Genomic DNA, 20,301 nt, shown 5'->3' on the forward strand with positions numbered 1-20,301 from the left:
TCAAAGAATAAATAATATTGGAGATTAAAAATAGTGAAAGAAATTGATTTTCATAACTCTTCCTAATTTTAAAAAGAATTCTTTTTATTCTTAATTAATTCTTAGCAATTCTTAGTTAAGAATTCTTCTTAATTCTTCTTAATTTTTAGAAGATTTATTCAGCGCTGAGTACCCACTTTTCCCTGTGATATTACCTATGTTTTTGAAAGCAGTTTGTCCTTCTAAACAATAATCTCTCTAATTGTATTCTTTTTCAAGTATAGAAAAATCTCTCAGGTTTTACCTAAACAAATCCACATTGACTCCCTAAGAGAGTTTTGCTGCAGGCAGAAACCAATGAATCAAACTACTATTGGTATAATATGTAAAGCTCACAGTCAAATGTTGCAAAGTTCAAGTTAACAGTGTGTTCTCTCCAAACTGTCGCAATTCAGAAGCTGATAAAAGGATGTGATTCTAGTTCTAGCAAATGCATCAAGAATAAAAAAAAAAATCAGAACTTACCTGCATTAATGAGCAAATAATCATGGGGGAAATTTTCATAAAATACTTGAATTAAAATGGGAGTTCAGCATTAGCAGCAAACATTATGCAGTTAAATTCTTTAAGAAAAATTAGTCCAGAATAGTAAACAATGAGGGGTTTAGTGGTACAAAAACTTTTAAGTATTCTACAGTACTCTTCTTTAAAATCATTTGCCCAAAGGGAGGCTTTCCCATAGTGTCCTCATCTGATTAAGTTCACCAATAAGGTTCTCAAGTAGAGAGAATTTATGCTCCATTTTCTCAATTTAGAGGAGCAAATTGGCATTACTGGCAGAAGTAGTTCCTTGCCAACATGTACAGATTACTTCTAAATGAGTGTCTCTGTAATATAATGAATAGTACAGAAAATGGAAAGACATGTGAGTGCATTGTCCTGCATGTCCAGAACACAGGTACACTACCAAAAGCCATGGCTGCACCAGTGTGGTAAAGTCACCTATTTTAAGTTATGCTGCTAAAAGTGTAGCTCTGCCTGTTGTAGTGGCTCTTCACATGTGCTTGTGGGTCTTAGCTCTGGAAGTCAGTTCATGCCTTTCTGGTGCAGGACACAAACAGGTTTCCTTGGAAGATACCAAAGATAGGAAAGAGTTTGACTTTTTTCTTAGTTCAGTTCAGCTGCAGGTGAAGTGTGTGACAGCACCAGGGGTGTCTAGTTAGAGCTAATGCAGCCAGGCAGTAGCTCATCCAGCAATTAAAATACTCCTTACTGCTCCCTGTGTGACCCAGGACATGGACCCAGGTGAGACTGCAAGGTACCACATCTGTCTGCATACTCCTGCAGGTGTAGGGAGTATCATGACGCATCTGCTCGCAACTTCTTAATGGACTTCCAAACTTTGGTGAGGAAAACAATTTTTGCATTGCTCAGCTGCCAGGAAAACAATAGTGCAAAACCTCTACTATTTATTGCTTGTGCTTTACTCTGATTTACAGATTCCAGTTCAAATAACAGGTAACTGTTCCCAGGTTGTTCCTTAAATGCACTTTCTCAGCACAAATAACAGTAGCAATTCAGGAAAGTCTCTCCATGACCACCAGATGCTCATAAGCTGAGATGGGATGAAAGCATCCTCAACAATCAGTTGTAGGAATTGTTGCCACTGAGGTTTCAGGTAAACTAAAATTAAACTTTAGATCTGATATAATGGAAATCTGAGCCATTTTTGACATAAGAATAATTTTTCTCCCTCTTGCCCAGTTGTCCAGCTGACCAAGTGTTTTAAGGGGTTGTGAGCCCCTTACATAGGAAGGAAGGAGTGACCCACATGTAATTTGCTGCAGCACCCTCCAGTCTGTGTGTTAAAATGAAAGAGCAGTCACAACTCTGAACGCAGAGAAGAGATTTCCTGTTTCTCTGCCAAGCCATGGTAGGGTTTCTGACCAAAAGAAAGAATTTAATGAGTCCATAGCAAAGCAAATTAAGCTAAGTGCAGCATGATTAGGCTGTGAACACTAATCTTTAAAGGCAATAGTATTTGATTAAGGAAGGCATCCTCCAAAAGTGATCTAAAAATCGCAATAAAAAATCTCTGGCTATGAACATTCAACATCAGGGGGTTTGGGGTGTTTTTTGAGGGGCTAAGTGTGTCTCCTGGATTGTAATGTTTCCTTCTGAATACGGCTTATTGTGCTATCAATTGTGTTATTGTAGAGTTTATCACTCCTACCCAATAGCTGACTTTACTGCAGCAAGAAAACTGCATGTTGAAAGTTTGGTGACTGCATTTCATTAAGGAGATTATGACAAAACTTTTTTTCGCTCTCTCTCTAATTGGGAAACTATGAAAAACACAAGTGAGAGTATGTTACTCAAGAATGAATTTCTAATTACCAGAAAAGTAGTTGGAGAAGGAGAACATTTGCTACTTTTGTAAAAAGTTAAAAAGACTACTTCAACTGTAAATTTTGTTTAAGTTTTCTAACACAGAATGTTTCCTACTCCAGGTTAAATATTTTAATATAGTTTGGTAATCAAAGAGTCTGTAAATAAGTCCATTATCATACAGCATTTGATTTTTTCCCAGTTAAAGCTGAAGTTTGGAGAGTGACGATTTATGATAGTGGTCTGTGAAATCCTGTCCCTTCTTACATAAAAGATGTCAATATGCTTAGTCTGTAACACAGCACCTTCTTCTCCAGAAAGGTCTTGTTTTCTTTGTGACACTTCCATGCACTCTTGTTTGCAGCCTCTGTCACTGTGGCCCCCCCCATCATCTCCTCCCAGTCTGTACCTCTTGCTTTCCTACTTGGTGGTTTGACCATCCTACCCCTCTCAACAGCTGCTTCTACACACTTTTCAGATTCATGCTTTCATTTAAACTCTTCATTTCTCAGCCCTTCTCATTCATGTCTCCATCTCAGCACTTTGCCTCTGCCTTTCCACAACGCCAGCAGCACCAGCCCAGGTCATGGTAATATTTGCTTTTCTACAAGCAGCTTCATGTGTTCTTCCATGCTGTTCTCACACCAAATACAGTCCCCAACAAAAAGAAGGAGGCAAAGCCACTGGTGTCTTTTCCTTGAGTCCCTCATTAAGGCTATCTGTTGTGACCGCAGTGAGATGACAAGCCTGGAGGTGTGCCCTCACCTGTCAGAATCTCTGTTGCCTGCCTGGCTGCGCTGCAGCTGCTGTCTCCTCTTTGCCCTCCATCTCACTGCAGTAACTCTCCTCCAGCTCCAGGTCCCAGCTCCAGGTCGCTGTGCACGCTGCGCAGCCGGTTACACCTGTGGGAGCTGGGTACGGAGCAGTGGGTTTGCATCTGCTGTGTGCAGGAGCCCCCAGCCACAGAGGCTCCACAGCTGCTCCCCTTGGCCCAGGGCCACAGCTGTCCCCATCAGCCCTGGGCTGGGGGTGTCACAGCTGCGCCCATCTGTGACGGCAGCGGCTGTTTCTCTTGGATGTAAGCCCTTCGCTCAGGGCAGCAGGCATGGTGGTATACCTGCCATGTGCTCCTGCTGCGTTTGGCTAGGAAATAGTCCTTGGGGGTTTCTGGAGCCAGAGGGGTATATTGGGGTGTTTTAGTTCAGGGGTGTCTGCATGATGCACCTTGGCAAAGGTGCCCTCACATAACCCTCCAGCCAAACCCACATCTCACAGAGTGCTGCAACAAGCTGGTGCTCTTCTTCCCTCTTGATTTTATTAAAGCTTTAGAGGGAAGAGAGCTGCACACTTTCACAGAGCCACAGGCAGCACCACCCCAGCACAGAAATAATAATAGTCACGTCATTTCTGTTATTATTATGCTGAGCTCTCTCATACAAAGTGGTATTCCAGTCCTTGTAATAAAATGAGGACCTGAAAAAGCAAGGGCGAACCCCTCTGAACGTAGTATTACTCTTTTCTCACAGTTTTGCATCTCAGAAGAGCAGATAGTTTGCACAGGGGATCTTGAAGTTGTGTTCTGCTTTGCAGATGGTTGAGAATTCACAGCTGAAAACTTGGGCGCTCTCCTCACAGCAAACATACTTTAGCTCAAAACTGGAAGACATCGCTGGTGAAATCAGAAGCTGGGTAAAATCACAAGGCTCTGTGGTCACATTTAACCCTGGCTGGGAGTCACACAGTTCTGGTCTGGTATTTACTCTGAAGTCACTTCTTTTGGAAGGGAAGTGAAACAGGCAAATTGCAGCAGAAGCAGTTCAGCAGAAAATTATCGTTATGTACCGAAGCAAGCCCTGAGAACAGAACAAAAGTCAAGCCAAGTAGAATTCAGCTATTTATTAATCCTTGTAAAAAGGGAGAGGGAGGAGAGAAAAGATGTGGCCTAAATTCATTTCTGTCTCTCAGCACACATAAGCAGCAAGGTCTGAGAAGCAACCGAGACAACACCAGATATCACTGTGGTGCGTGTAGACACTTGTGTGCTCAGCTGGGTGTGAGAGGTCAGTGAAACAACTAGGAAGGTTTGTTACTGTGGGAGGGAGGGGGTGTTCACACACATCCAATAATAGTCATGGGTGGTTACCAGAAAAAAAAGGACTCAGATGACTCAGGGACTTGAAAATAATGGTGAGAGCTGAACCCCCTCCATGCTCCAATGGACAGAAGTACTCACTCCAGCAGGACACGGGACACAGGCTGTGGGGCTATAATGCAGAAAAGGAAGCCATTAAACAGGAAGGTCACCCAGATACACCAGATCTCTGTGCCACATAAGCTTGATATTAATAAACACTGATATTCTTTTTGACTTAAATAGCTAGGTAAAGTTATTTTTTTTTAAATTAGCAATTTGCAACAAAATCAGGAATTTCCTGGATACAGGAGAAATCAGATAATCATGAAATAGTTTGTTTCAGCAACAGATGATGCTAAGCCAGAAGGCTCCTCTGCAGGCTTTCAGTGGGACTGTTCACCTGCACTGCTGTAGCCTGTTGCTTTTCTTCTCCATTCTGTGCATTGGCTTGCAGCTTCTGAGCCCTCAGTTGTCTCTAGTCTACCCACCCATGAGTAATCATGGTATTATAGAATGTTTTGGGTTGGAAAAAACCTCAAAGACCATCTAATTCCAACTCCCTGCCACAGGCAGGGACATCTTTCACTAGATCAGGTTGCTTGAGGGATGGGTCATCCACAACTTCTCTGGGCAACTTGTTCCAGTGCCCCAACACTCTCATTATGAGGAATTTCTTCCTAAAATCTAGTCTAAATCTACCCTCTTTCAGTTTAAAACTCTTTCTAAAACTTTTTAACACTTTTAAGTAACACTTTTTGTAAAAACGTTCAGTTTTCTTGTTCTTGGCTGTCTAACCCTAGAAGGACGAGTGCCCAAAGACAAATTGCAGCAGAAAATTATGATTACCTTTGCATTTGCTTTGACTTTCAGCAAAGTTCTGGGTCAATACTCAAATTTGGATGTTGTTCTTGTTTCTAATACCCACTCTGGTACAGGAGCTCCTCCAATAATGGGTGACAAATACCAGAAACCAGGTTCCATGAGATCAAACTTATTTTTGAAATAATTCCTTAAAATATTCCCATGGGACCATGATAGGGCAAAACAAAAAGTAAGATTGGGCCCTTGACCACTTTTGATTGAACATTACTCATGTTTTCTCCTCACAGGCTTTGGGCAGCTGCTGCCTTCCCCCACTGCTGAGTAAACCCCAAACAACAAGTGCCAGCATCCAGCTCCATGTCTCTTACCCTCCCAAAAGGACACAATAATTAATAATTGGTGATGAACAAGAAAAAAAGAGGATCCAGACTACTAGGAAAGATAAGCATTAGCAATGGGGACAGAAGGAGTATGTAAAAATGACAAAAGGTCCACATACCTATCTGGGAATAGGGACAGAAGGCTGTGTGACAGGAAAATAGTTGAGGCCACAATATTTTCTCTGTTCTCTTTTTTTTTTTTTAAGAGAAAGACAAAACACGTCAAAAAATCACACCATGTTGAAAAATGAATTGAACCACTGAACCATTATAAGAGTTGTATTTGCACTGAACAATCTCAAAGGGTGTAGTCTCAAAATTAGATATAGGAAATCTAAAACCACTCTGCTTGCCTGTCAAGTCCACTTGAAACCTAGAGAGAGTGACCAGCTCAGGCGGGAATACTCTGAGTAGAACTGAAGTCCAGTTTTGAAAATTTCTATGATAATTATTTTATAACTGATCATCATATAACAGCAACACAGTGTGAGTTGCTGCAATATTTGAAGAAGATCCCTACCCTTACTACCAATCTTCAGATTCACAGCAGCAAGATGAACAGTACAACACAGGTTTGAGATGTTATACAGAAAGCATATGTATCAGTTTAATTCCCTTACTTGCAGTGTCCTGCAGTTAGCTAATGATGAACATTTGTATGTTTCTTGTTTTTCCTCTTTTTCAATATTTCACAACACCTTTTCAGCTTAATCTGAGAGTTCAAACCAGTCAGTTCTAAAGAGCAATTAAATCCTCCCTTGCTGAAAATTAATTAAAAATGTACAGTATAAAGGTGAGATTCACTCAGCCTATATGAAAAATGCGAACTGTATATACTTGAATAAAAGATGTGGCACATTAAAATTCATGCTTTATTTTAGTCTTAGTTGCAACATTCTAAGCAATTCACTGTTCTTAAAAAAATTAACCTAGAAGCAAGTGTTTAGCATTGCATATATCAATTCATACAGAATAAGAACAAGATCAAAATAAAACTGTGACTTCTGATTATACATAACAGGGTAAGTGGAACAATTTGTGACACAGTCACAAACAGGGGCACAGATACAGTTGGTTTGACTTTTAAATAAGCATGACTTTTAAAGTTACATTTATATTGCTTGAGTATAACTCACAACAAAAAAGGTAATTCTTGCTGTCTTATCTTTCCAGTCCAGGTGTACTCTATCCTAAGGAAGATCTGTGGACAAAGTTTATTCAGATGATAAGTTCTGTGGGGAAAAACATGGGATGTGATCCACATCTGGCAGTGTTTAGCATAACAGGATCCTGATCCATGACCAAGTCCCTCCAGATCTACTGTAAGATAAGCTACATTACTGACCGTAAAAAACATTAGCTCCTCTGTAGGTTTTCCCATTAGGAACTCTGATGAAATATTTGGCAGGTTAATTAATGGGATTCACTAGAAGAAAAACTAATGGCTTAGTCTGGTCTTAGTAAGTGAAGGTCAAATAAATGTGTCTTACCAACAGCAGTAAGAAGTACATGTTGCCACAGACCTGATGAGTTACACTGCCTGGAAGCCAGCCACCCTCTGTGCCATTTAATGGGGCTCTGCCATCCCTGTCAGACTGCTCCTACAAAAGTACAGAGATTATACAAATTTTATAGGCCTTAATTGTGGGGTGTTTCTTTTAATTCTATTAGCTTAGTAATTAGTGGTTTGTTAATAATAACCTTGACAAAGCCAAACTATCTACTGGTATTATAGACAGAATTGTTTTAAGCAGGAGAGATGGAGAGGAATGGGGTGCACAGAGTCAGGAGCACCTTCCCTCTAGCCAATGCTGACATGATTGGGTTTTTAGCAGCACTTTCTACTACAATGGCCAAGCGGCTTTTGGGAGTTTGCTTTGCGGATTTTTTTCCTTTTTTCTTCTACTTCCATACATTTCAGTTCTTTCTTTCTCTCTTTCTCTCTTTCTCTCTTTCTTTCTCTTTTTTCCAGACATACCCATCCAGCTGCAGCTTTTCCCAAAATTCACCAGTTTAAATTGCAGGTAGAAAAAAGCATAGATTCTACCCAGTGTGCAGGAGCAAGTGGAGAAATCTAGAAGTAGGCTTTGAGCACCCGAGAAACATTTCAGACAGAAACCACACAAAACCCTTGACTGTTCTGACCCTATTCTCTCCCATCTGCTACTGCTTTGTTAGTACAAGCTGAAGCCGAGCTGACAGAGAAATCCCGTAAGCACTCCCAAAATGTAGTTCTGATCAAGCATCTCACTCAGCATAAATAGCCCCTGAGCCACCAGGGAGGTGCTACTGACGGCAGCAGAGGAGGAAATGCCCAGTTATCAAGGCATGGCCACCACCTGGGAACAAACCTGTTCATGCACAGCAGCTACCACAGTGGCACCAGTTTCATGCCATCACACTTTCGTTCACATCAGCATCATGAAAAGATTCACCAGGTGAAATAATTTTCCCCTTTCAAGGTGAGGATCTTTACTAAAAATTGAAATTTTTGTTGAAGTGTTCTCTTGTTCCTAGTTTTCTTGTGGAAGGTAAGAGAGCAATGATGAAAATGGCTTTACAAAAATCTAAATCTCTGAGATACGGTGTTTCCATTCTTCTCTAATATAAACCTCTTTCCATTGAAACAGGTCAGAAAACAGTAGTTTTACTATGCATCATTGGACTGAATTCTAAGAAAGCCCATTGAGTTGAAGCCTCTAACAAGACAGCAGGACACCTACTGCAATCTCGGCTCCATTTCCAGGTCCATACATTACAGCTGTCACAAAAAGCATAATTTTGAACAGAGAACCTGCCATTAGCAGCTAGCATCATAGTACAATTGTGGTAATAATTGGAAGAAAAGAATCAACTATTCATAAAAATTTTATCTGGCAGGAGAATTTTGCACACCTATCAATGATCTCTGCTTGCAGATGGAAGGATGTTTTTTCCTAGCTGTTAGCTGCAGCCCTGCAAAGAGCTGACTACGTGAAAAACAAGCTGGGGGCCTTTTGTTTTTGTGTTGTCACAGAGTCACGGTGCTGGAAGAGACTTTGAGAGGTCATCCTGTGCATTCCCCTTCCTTAAGGGATGAGCAGTTATTCCCACAGTTTCTGACATACTTTGCCATTAATCATCACTGTTAATTATGAGCCTGGAGACTATGTTGTACCCACAGTGCCTGCAGTGGGGACCGTACTTGCAGTGCAGATGCATGGTATAATAGGAAAAAGATCCAACTTTCTGCTCCTTACCTGTGCTGGCTTATAGGATCAAAGAAATCCAGAGGAGAAGGGAAGGAAACAATAATTTACACTAGCAAACTATCAGGATTCTGAACACAAAGGTACTTTTTGTGATTTGGGTTTCTTTTAATTAGGATCATACTTTGTAATAGTGATCATGGGAGCTATGCATGACACTTCCTAGCAAAATGACTCAAATTCCTGCACGAATTTTTGCATTATGCAGTGCTTTCAAGCATAATGGGCTTAGATCCACAAATTTGCAGCTTCTAAACTATTGAGACTAGAGCAGAGAGATTCAAAATACCGGAAAGAAAACTCACTTGCTATCATTTCAGCTATTGCTCATGCAAAATTCTATAACCACTGTGTGTGTGATGGATCCAAGCAGAAGGCTTTGCTATGCCCATTGGTGCAATGTAGGAGCAAACCAAGAGGTGTTTTGAATAGTCCACTGAGCTGACTATGTAAGGGAAAAAATGAAGAAATGTGCTACACAGGATGGCAAATGGCTGAAGAAATGTCCTTTGCAGAAGCAGAAGGCCTAGAGGGTAAGGAGAGGAAAGGAAGGAAGGTCAAGTGACTTATTCAGCTTCTTCTGCTGCTTTGGATAAGAAAAATATTTTCTTCACACCAAGTCAGCAAAAGCATTTCCTGACATCTTGATCTCTTTGCCGCTGTTTCTTTTTTCAGTGAAAGCCGCTTTCTAAAAGGCATTGAAAAATGTGGGTGCCGGTCAAAGGAATGTATTCAACTGTCTCCAGGCTTCATGCTGACTCTGTTGCCAGAACACCCAGGCACTTTCCATCATGCTCCTGTGCCAAGGGTGAGCTTCACTTAGGCAAAGCACACTGTGCAGAGCAGGTGGAGAGTGCAGGGAGTGGAGCAGCATGAGCCAGCAGCGAAGCAGAACCTGGGAGGGCTGGCATCAGGAGCTCTGATGTGTACAAAGCCAGGTGTGGGTGCCTGATTTAAACCAAGCCCTTAGAAAACTTTTCTTCAAGCATTCAAGCCTGCAGAGTGCTTTTGGATTTTCCTCCTTTCCTGCAGGTGACTCTGTAGCCGGGTTCAGTTCAGGGTTGTGCTCTCGCTGCCGTTCAGCTGCTGTGAACACACTGGGTTTTAAACTCATTAGTGCTGTGTGAAACGGCAGTGAAAATATTTCTCCGAGTAAATCAAGCAGCAAGGGGAACCTGGGGCAGGATTTGCCTCTGCTGTTTCTGAAATGTAAAAGGTAAATGTGGACTTCCCTCTGCACTCAGGTAGAGCTGATTTTACTTTTATGGGAAGTTTTTAATAATTCCAAATCTTTCCTATTTACACCTTTTATTATGCTTTTAGTGAGAAAGGTGAAGTTCTGCAGTGCAACTGCCTAAACTGAAAAAATCCGTTTGCATAATTTGTAGAACTCTAGGAACACAAGCCTGAGAAAAAACTGTAAATATTTTGTATAAATGTAAACTACTCCACTCACTAATAGGATTCAGACCCACGATTCACCCTGCTCCTAAGCCTGGACGAAGACAGCGCCGGGAGGGGAAGGAGTGGTGGGTGCCTGGGAGGGGAGCAGGGGAGGGCAGGGGAGCCGTGCTGCCAGAGGAGAGGGAAGCAGCCAGTGTCAGAGCACCTTTCGAAACCTGCGGTGAAGCCACTGTCCCTGCACGCCCCGAGACAGAGCAGTGTTTCTTGTCCAGATTGCTAAGTGGTGAGCACCTCCCCCTCACAACGATTGCTGCAATTCTGTCCCATTAGGACACTCCAAACAGACAAATTATTACGAGAGCACGAAGTGCCCGGGATGACCCGAGTGAACTCATCACCGCAGACCTGTATTTTGTTTTTCAGGGTGCAGAGCAGTCCTTCCAAGGCCGGACAGCAAATGGCAGCTGCGGCAGTTTTCTCCCGGCCACTGAAGCGCGGCACTGCTAACACACATCCTGCCAGCCAAACCTACCGGGCTGGTTCTGAACTTGAAGTGGACCTGGGTCAACTGCAGCTTCGTACTTTGTTTTACAAGCTAATGCCATGCAGCAGCACCCCATGACCTGGTGTTCTAGGATGATGACCGTCAATGAAAAACTCTAATGAAAAAACAGCTTCCACCAAGTCTCTCCATTATGTGCTCATTCTTTTTTATGTTCTCAAACTAATTTTTTCCCCTACTTTTTCTTTTCTTTTTTTCTTCCCCCACCCCCCCCCTTTTTTTTTTTTTTTTTTTTTTTTCCTTTCTCCCCTGTTGCTAATGAGCACTTGAGAATTTGATTTAGCTCCTTGGAATGACTGCCACTTACTGCTAGAATGTTAATCTGTCTAAACCCATTCAGCTCCTCTTACTTGGAAGTCAATCACCTGGAGTCTGCATTTTAAAGAGGTGGTGGCTAAGGCAGTCGCAACAGCAGAGATGTTTTGGGACAATTCTCACAGTTGGGAGTAATCTCGGGAAACTCATAGCTACTAGACTCAGACAGTGTTGAATCCCCGGGATAAGCAGAACTGGAGTAAACCCCGGCAGAGACCAGAAGTGCAAATGGAGGGGAGACAGGAGGCTATTGAGCTGCAGCTCCCACACAGGATGCTGCACCGGCGTTTTGGGGGACAACCTTTAGTTAATGGTGAGAATATACCCGAGGAGAGTGTAGGCAAACCAGCACAGAGGAGAGACACCAAGACACAGCTGGAGATAAAGGTCTAAAATGTCAGAGGAGGAGTTTGGCTTTCCAGAAATAATTAGAGAGATGATTTAATTTGTCTTGTACCGGCCTGTCTGGAGGGGGAGAAAATACATAGAGTTCCATACTAAGTGTAGGAGACATGGGAATCACTTTGCACAGTTGATGATGTAGTGGAGCTATGTATCTGTGAATCATTCCACCGTGCTATTCTGGAAATGTTTCTGTTTTAGCTTCCTTAGCATGCTTAGAAACCCCATGGTCTGTCAGACCATGCTGCCCAGGCCAGAGGGGCAGCCACAGCTGGGCATGAGTAGGAGTGCCAGGATCTGGGGGATGTACTGGGGGTGGGGGGGACCATGAAGTCCCTAACTAACAGAACTGCTCCTGGACATTGCTTTGCATTTGTTACACGGGAAGAAGTGTGTTTCACCTTGGTATATCCCACCTCTGTCACTATCCCTTCACTCACTGTGCAGTTCTCCGATGGCAAACTTTGTACAAACTGCACCTTTGCATAGAGAAGACATAACAATTTAACAGCAGAAAAGGTTGCTTTGCTGCTGCTACAGAGGAGCAGACTGGTCCTGTGATCCCATGTGAAAAAACACATTTTTGGCATAAGTAAATGTTCAGAGTCATTATTTGCTCTTTGAATAAAATTGTTCTTTCTAAATAAGAAATGTATCTTTGGAGTGCATCTCCAAAAACCTTATAAATAAGAAATGCAGAAGGAAGGCTACAGTATTTATTTGTCAGTATATGCAATCTTTTATGGAAAGAGACAATCTGAGATGGAACTGGGATTCCTTTTAGGTACTTGTACATTTATCTGCTCTCCTAGTTCTAAAACAGAAGAACATCGAAAATTAAAAGTCAAACCCACCATTATTATTGATTTATATGCAAAATGGAAGATTATGTCCATAAGGTTTAGGAGACCTGTGTTACATGAGACCTTATGTTACATGACCAGCCTGATACACAGAGTATGATCAAAAGTATATTTTAGCTGTTGCATATAAGCCTGCAGTATGCAGTCACTGTAATAACCTAGTACCTAAGTTTTGAAGTAAACTTTCTTTAAATTACTTATTAGTCAGTAAAAGTGGTTTGAGGGATTAAATGCAGCAGTATTAATGTGGTTTCAAGTTCTCCTCAAAAGGGGTTTTTGTTGTCTACTATGGAAGAACTACATTTGTGAATTTACTTCTAATTTTCCATAGACTTCAAGAGAAAAAACCTTGAGAAGAGCAATATATTTTGCTTCTGAAAATTTCAGAAGAAAATGATGGATTCAAACCTCTGCAGTTACCAGCAATGCACCCACTGCAGAGTGCCTTAGGGGAAGGCCTGGTACACAGTAGCACTAGCAACCTGCTAAGCATAAGACCATCAAAGAGAAGCATCCAAAAATGGCCATTATTCAAAGAACAAGGTGTTTCCAGGAATGAGCCTTTGCTGGAAAAAAGAAAGAGCATTAAGTGCAGCGAGGTTTCTAAGGTAATGAGGATGGCTGGCTTTGCTTTGTGAAGCCAGAAAAATTAGCCCCTATTGATGTTGTGACCATATGGCAACATGAATCTTTGTGTGTGAAGAAATGAATGTCTTCTCCATTTATTAACATCAATTCTTGGTGAAGAAATCAAGAGGACAGATTGTAGGTACCTGTATAAACACAGAAGCTTTCTAAACTCCAGTCAACTGGAGAAGCCATTTCTTAAAAATGAACAAATCTCTAGCTTATCTTCAGCTCACAGGTTTTAAGCTTTTCAAAAAAAGTTTTAATGATTTCTATTTGATTTTAATTATCTGAGGTCTAAAGCAAATCTGGTTTTTTGACACACAAGAGTATTCAGAGGTTTTGGCAATGATGAGAAGATGATAAAACAAAGCTATTTAATGTCTGGATGAAATAACCAGACCTGCCAAAAAAATTCCTTTGGAAGCTGGAGGAAGAGCAATCTTCGGGCTCTTCTTCATCTATCATTGTGGCTGTGTGACCAATGAGCACCTGTGCCAGAGATGCCTGTGGGGCCTCTGCTTTGCACCCCTCTGCACAGGGGCAGCCACCCTGGGCTCGGAAGCATAGAGAGGATGCAGACCCCTAAGCCTGGCCAAGACATGGTTGTGCTGCTAATGCAGCCGCTGCAGAAGGATTAAAAGACCTTTTACCTTTGAATTCATGCTGCAAGGATATCTGAGGTATCTAATTTTAAAGATCTTTAAAAAGTATGTCAGCCACAAGCTTGATCTTTCAATAATTTACACAAGTCCCATTCCCTGAAAAGTAGAGGTTTGTTATTATAAATGGTTGTCAATGACTGGGGTTAAGCTGTAAGCTGACCTGGAATTTTTTTAATAAAGTGGCTATTATTTGCAGAAAACTGCTGGGTAAAGTTGTTATAACACCACCTTATATTTAAAAACACTGTCATAGTGTTTTAAATAGTTAGGCATACATTTAACTGTGAGGTCTGGCAGAAGACATGCACCAGTCAAACACCAGCACACAGCAGTGGTACAAGTTATACTCCACTTGTACGTGTGGCTGCTACAAGAACTGAAATTCCATCGCAGTCAAACATGACTGCCTACAATCTGCAGGTGTATTTTCCAATTCCAACTAGTTTCAAATGTCCCAAAGAACATCAGTATGGTCTGAGGTTAAGAGTCTCAAATGCTTTGCATGGGAAATTGTCTTCCGGAGTTTCAGCAGACTGAAAATGTCCAGATATAAATTTCTTCCAGCTGAACTTGACATCTCCTGTGCAAACTTCTCAGCTGGGCTGGTTATCTTCTGCTTATGGAAGCTTCATGTCTGGGAGCTGATCTCACTTGTGCTATCTGAAGAAAATGTCATTCTGGAAAAAACCTTCTGTGAAGATTTTCTTCTGTGTGTTCTGGCCAGGGGTTTTGAAACCATGGGCCAAATCCCAGCCATTACCAAGCTCAGGCAAACCCATAAAACAGCTGCCTATGTGAAAATCCCTATGTTCTTTCCCACACTGCTCACCAAACAATTACTAGGAAACACAAACCACACTTCTCTTGGGATCTAAAATTTCTGACAGAACTGTTGAGTTTCAAAAAAGCAATACATTTTCTCCCATCTCCACCAGAGCAAGCAGAGCTCCTACTCCTTCAGCCTGATTGGGCAATTGAGCTTTTACCACACTCTGGTCTCTTGCCAACCCCAGGAGCCCAGTACCTTATCTCCAGGCAGGTTAGACCTTTTGGGACACAGACAAGCTCCCAAGTTCTCCAAATAATCATTGGCTGCCTCCAGGACAGCATATAATTTAATCTGCTCCTGGCTCCAACAAAATCTTCAAGCCCTCCCCAGAAGGGAAAGGCCTTAAACCCCCCCCCCCAAAACAACACGAAATACCCAAACCAAAAACTGTTTCCAGGAGACAACAAGTGGGAAAAAAAAGGGAAAGGGTGTAAAGATTACAAGCTCAAAAAGTGATCTGTAGAGGATTGGAGTGAGTCACCAGAGCATCCCCAAGAGCACCCACCACTCCTTGAAGCTGTCCAGAGAGGCAGTGGACACCACTGGGTTGCTCTACACAGGGACTTGAGAGGACTAGGTGTGGACACAGGCCACTAAGGTGTTTGCACAGCTTTCTCCTCCTGATGTTATGTGAGACCACTCTGGCCAGGGTGAGGAGGAGGCTGATGAGAAGCTCCTGAGATGATAATCCTGTCTTCCTTACGCCAGGACAAGGAAGCTCTTTTGTTATTAAGGGTGTAAATATCCCTTCAAACCCTCTGTCAGGCCACACAGCAGCCTTTCGGCCTCGGGGTTATCCCAGGTGAACCCCCATGGTGTCATCCCATGAAGTCCATTCATTATGTGGCTGTATGAAATGGTGGGACAGACCCCCTGTTTTCCTGCTCTGAGCTGGACAAAGATATTTGGGAAGAACTGGAAGAGGTAGATGTAGAGCTAAAAGCTCTCTTTTCCTGTCTATGATCCCATGTGATTTTGAGAGTGGGTATCAGCACTGGTGTATTACCTTGATGGCAATGCAGAGCTGCTCAGGAGCAGCAGCTGCCTTTGAATCTGAGCTCTTTAGAGGAATATGAACTCTGACAATGTATTGCTGAGGCTGGAGAACACCCTTCAAATTTAAACCCTTTGTATGCAACAGAAAACTGTTCAAAATCCCTATCTGCATGGCTATTTAAGGCAAGTCTATCAAGTTGGACTTAACAGTTCTGTGCAGAAACAATATAACTCTCAGACTTCAGGTTACAGGGGAATAACCTTATCTCTTCCTCATAATGAGTTGTATCATAACTCATTTGGGTGACATGGCAATCAAAACCAAGAGGGCTGTGCTCCTCTGCCATAACAGGTGTTGTGCTTACAGGGTTTGGCTTCTGTGCAAGGCCTCTGTGGTTAGTTACTGCTGCTAAGTGCTAGTCCCTGGGAGCAAGGGTGGAACAGAGGGAACTCCAGCCTTTGTGCCTTCCCAAACACCACAGGAACAGCACAGGACACACTGAGCTTCAAGCCCCAAATGCAAAGGACTGCAGTCAGCTTGGGCTAGATCTCAAAGCAGTTCCTTTACAAAAGACTTTAAAATGATCACTTGGTTTTTTTTATCTGCAGGCATTTCTCACACCCAGTACAACCAGCTAGCCATTCCCTTAAAACATGAACAACAGAATTCAAAAATATGACTCACATGAAAGGCTTTAGACAAACCAAACCAGTGAACAAAAGCTCAGTGAGACCGTCTTTGACCTGATACCTCCCTTCATAGATAGACAGGCTTTTGTTTTGGTTCTTGGCATCTTGCAAGGGAATAAAAGCATTATATAGGAAATCTAGAAGATTTTTTTTTTAAAAAAACATTTTTAAACACTCCAAAGCACTGACTAGGTACAGATTACTTCACCCACATCAAAGAACGGAAACACAGCTATGTAAAAGAACCCTTTTCATTGGAGAAAAACATTCCCTTCCAGTGTTTGCAAAAACATCCTTGTATTGAATAATAGTCCTAAATTCATCAGCTAAAGCAAGCATTTGTAAAGAATGTGGGGAAACTTCAGTGGAAGAAAAACATGAGGTGTACAAGACCTAGAGCACCTTTCTTAAATTCCTTCTGACATCTGTTAAAACTACAGTTACACCTTTTTTAAGCTTTTTTAGAATTTATTTTATTTTTAACCAGGGCTTCCAGCCTCTATCCACTCTCCTCAAAACTCTCAGCTGGCTTTAAGCTAATGATGTGCTTATTTTTGATGAACAACAGGAGAAAGTTCTAACGAGCAGTGTTACTTGGATTTTTTCTTTTGTGCTGGTTGTTGAAAGATAGATTGTGAATGCAGACAAGCGAGCTATTCAAAGTCAGCTCTAGTGTGGATTCACAGATCCAGCAGGAGCAGCAAAGACCTTTTAACAAATCCTGCAACATCTGATACAAAAGTTGAGAAGATAAATAAAGCTAACAATGTAATTTAATGGAAAAAGAATACATGCCATGTCTACCACTGTCAGGAAACACAGGTTCAGAAATTCTGTGCCTTCCCTCTCCATATGTAATAAATTAGGTTATCCATAAAAAGGAAGGATTTGGAAGCCTTGAATGGCAGAAACCCATGTTTGTAACCCAAAAACTGGCATATGCCTTAGTGTGAAGGTCTCACAGATAATTTTTCCTGAACTTTGGAATCTGATTGCTCAGAACGGGACGCTTTTCCTGGAAATTGTTGGTTTGATTCCAGTTTGGGCAGCAGCTGTCATTTGGCTTTGGCAGTTCAGCCACTGCTGCCCACCAGGGGAGATGTCCTGGCAGAGAAGGGGACACCATCCAGAAGTTAAATGAAGCTGAGTTCCGGGGGAATCTCCACAATAACCCAGAACCTCAGCATTGCCCCTGTTGTACATTACAGCCCATCACAAAGGCTGCATGGATTCTCCTGCTAAGCCACATCAGATGGTCACATGAAGGTGAGGCCATTTTAGAAAACAGAACGTATAGAAAACACACCAAATGTACACAGAGAGATGAGAATCAAGTGCACATAGAGACATGAGAGTCATTCCTTGCCTCAAGGTATCTCTCCTGGTCACATGCAGTTAGTGGGAGCTTTGCTAAATGAGTGATGTGTGGAGGAAGCACTTCTGGTTTCCTGATCTGGCATAACAGTACAATAAATAGTAGCAAAACAGCCTTTCCTTGATTACAGAGCTGATATGTGATCCAATGTGGTGAAATTGTGTCATAGTATAAATCTGACTGAATATTCCTGAATTTTGTCTTAGATTGGCTTAATTACTTGCAAGAAATGGCCAGATTTTGATGAGCTGTAAAGTACCAAGCACTTAAACATTTCTGGGTGTTGTGTGAAAGACTTGTTTTGGCTTCAAATTCCCGTATTTGTGTTCCTGAGATGATATAAAGTAGTCAAAAGATCCTACAGAAGAGGTAGCCAAATGTTCACCTTGTTAGAGATAAAACCTCACCCTCTGTCCACTTTCCACAGAGCAAGAGGTTTGAGATAAAAAACACACCAGGGTCTTACAGCTGCCTAGGTACCATTGTAAACCTGTGGTTCCACAGGTCTTTTTTTCAGTAGCACTGCAAACATAAGCATTTTATCCCACTTTTTAAAATTTCTGATGCTAGTTTCCAGCCCTCATAGAAAATCGCAGGTTTGCAGGCATAACTGATGGGACTGTGTGGTTGTGGGAATGAGTACCTAAGCATATCTATGAAGAAAGAAGAGGTGAAATTAAAAATAGGTCAAATTCAAAATTTCTGTTGCACTGGAGCTGCACAGGGTTGAGTTAGTATGTAGGAAAATGTACAGTTCAACTTTCTCTGTTTAAGTTAATTCTGCCTTGCAAATGAATTTCAAAACTTTACTGGAAATAAAATTCTTATCCAGGCATATAGTAGACTGGTTGAATAATACTAATCCCCATCTCATTCTCTGACATTATTGAACAATGGCTCTTTTGTCTGATACTAGGATATTTAAGGAAGCTCATATATTAAGAGAAATCTGTTGAAATCTATGATGAGAGCTACATAACGCAGGTCTTCAGCTTCACTAGCACCAGAACCTGCAGACTCCTAAGACCAATGTGAAGCGCAGACATTTGGTCTCTGACTTGTACAAGCTCATGGAAAAGCCTTGCCTTGGTTTTTCAAATTAAAATCTTCCCCTGCTTCCTAAGGAGACATCTGAAGGATGCATTTGAATGGAAACCTGGAAACATGTTTCAGCCCATCTCTCCTACATCGTGAAATCCAGCATTTACTAGGGTATTTGGCATCATTAGCAACTCTTTTATGTACACAAAGCCTTTGGAAATCAGTGCAGTACTAGTTTTAGTCCAAGACTTCAAAGCAAGACCATAGTGACATGCACAGGAAGCACACCCAAATATAAACAGTCATGGGTAAACACAGGAAAACACTTCAGTTTTCTAATATTCCACTGCATATGTAAGAACCGGCAGATATATTTATTATCTAATTGGGATGAGATAACATGGATGTTCCTGGGTCTACTTTAGCGGTAATTTCAAATTCAGCATGCACAGAAGCAGAAAAAGGTCACAAACTTCAACTTTCATTTTTTTGTCATGGAATAAAGATCTGCAGAACAGAACAGCAAGATCTACAATACCTGAAGATTACAAGCAGTGAAGGAATGCACTCACTGAAGCAGGCCTAAGGAAGCACAAACATTACATCTACCAGCAAAGCCTCTGCTTGCACAAGATACTTTCAACTCTGAAACTGCTGAGCTCGCTCCTGCCATCCTGATTGTGTATGACCCCTAAAGAGGATATACAGCTGCTTGGTCAGTTCTGGAGGAGATAAACAGGGATCATTCTCTTTCTCCTTTTTTTTTCCTTGCAAATCTTTTCCCACTGAGTGGCTCTGACCACTGACATGAGTTTCCTGAATCCTCTGCTCTTCAGCAGAAGGGGGTCGTAGCTTGTGTACCGCTTCACAAATTCTGAGTAATTTCTGACCACCTTCTCTTGAGCTGGAAAGGAAGAGATCAGGAAGCTGGGCACTCTCTGCCTCTGAGGAATTTGGGGTAGGATTTACCTCTATAGAAATGCCTCCCAGTAATGCCACCATTAGTGGGGACCTCCAAAATTAAGGCATGGTTAAAAAACCAAACTACATGAATTTGGGTGAAAGTAGCAATGCTACTGGGATCAGCAGCACACAAAAATATACACACAGTCTATTTTTGCCATGACAGGCACAGAGAGAAATGGATAATTTACTCATTGACCTGGTGCAGCTGGTCAGACTAGTAATGATTGCTTTGGAAAACAGCTCTCATTCCTGCCTTTTCTGCCACATGCAGGTTGTGCTCTCCTATACTAAAAGCCACCATAAAGAACTCTCCAAAGCAGTGGCAAGCAATATCGTGCCTCTTACACAACCTGGGTGGTTTAAGTATGAAAAGTGAGGAGCTGCTGGCACACTGCTGTGCTATCAGAGGAGAAAGTGGAGCTAAAGGATTTTCTGAAGGGCAAGGAGTTGTGTGGCAACACGCAGCACATGTGACCTGCTAACAGAAGCAATCAGTGGCACAGACATGCACCAGGCGTGGGGACAAGAATGGAGAACAGGGACAAGAGCAGGAAGCCAGAACAGTCCTTGCAGCAGAAAAGGGGGAAAAAAATTACATTCATCAAGTACCTCTAT

The sequence above is a fragment of the Corvus brachyrhynchos genome, unplaced genomic scaffold, assembly GCF_000691975.1.
Source record: "Corvus brachyrhynchos isolate BGI_N302 unplaced genomic scaffold, ASM69197v1 scaffold17, whole genome shotgun sequence".
Classification (NCBI taxonomy): Eukaryota; Metazoa; Chordata; class Aves; order Passeriformes; family Corvidae; genus Corvus; species Corvus brachyrhynchos.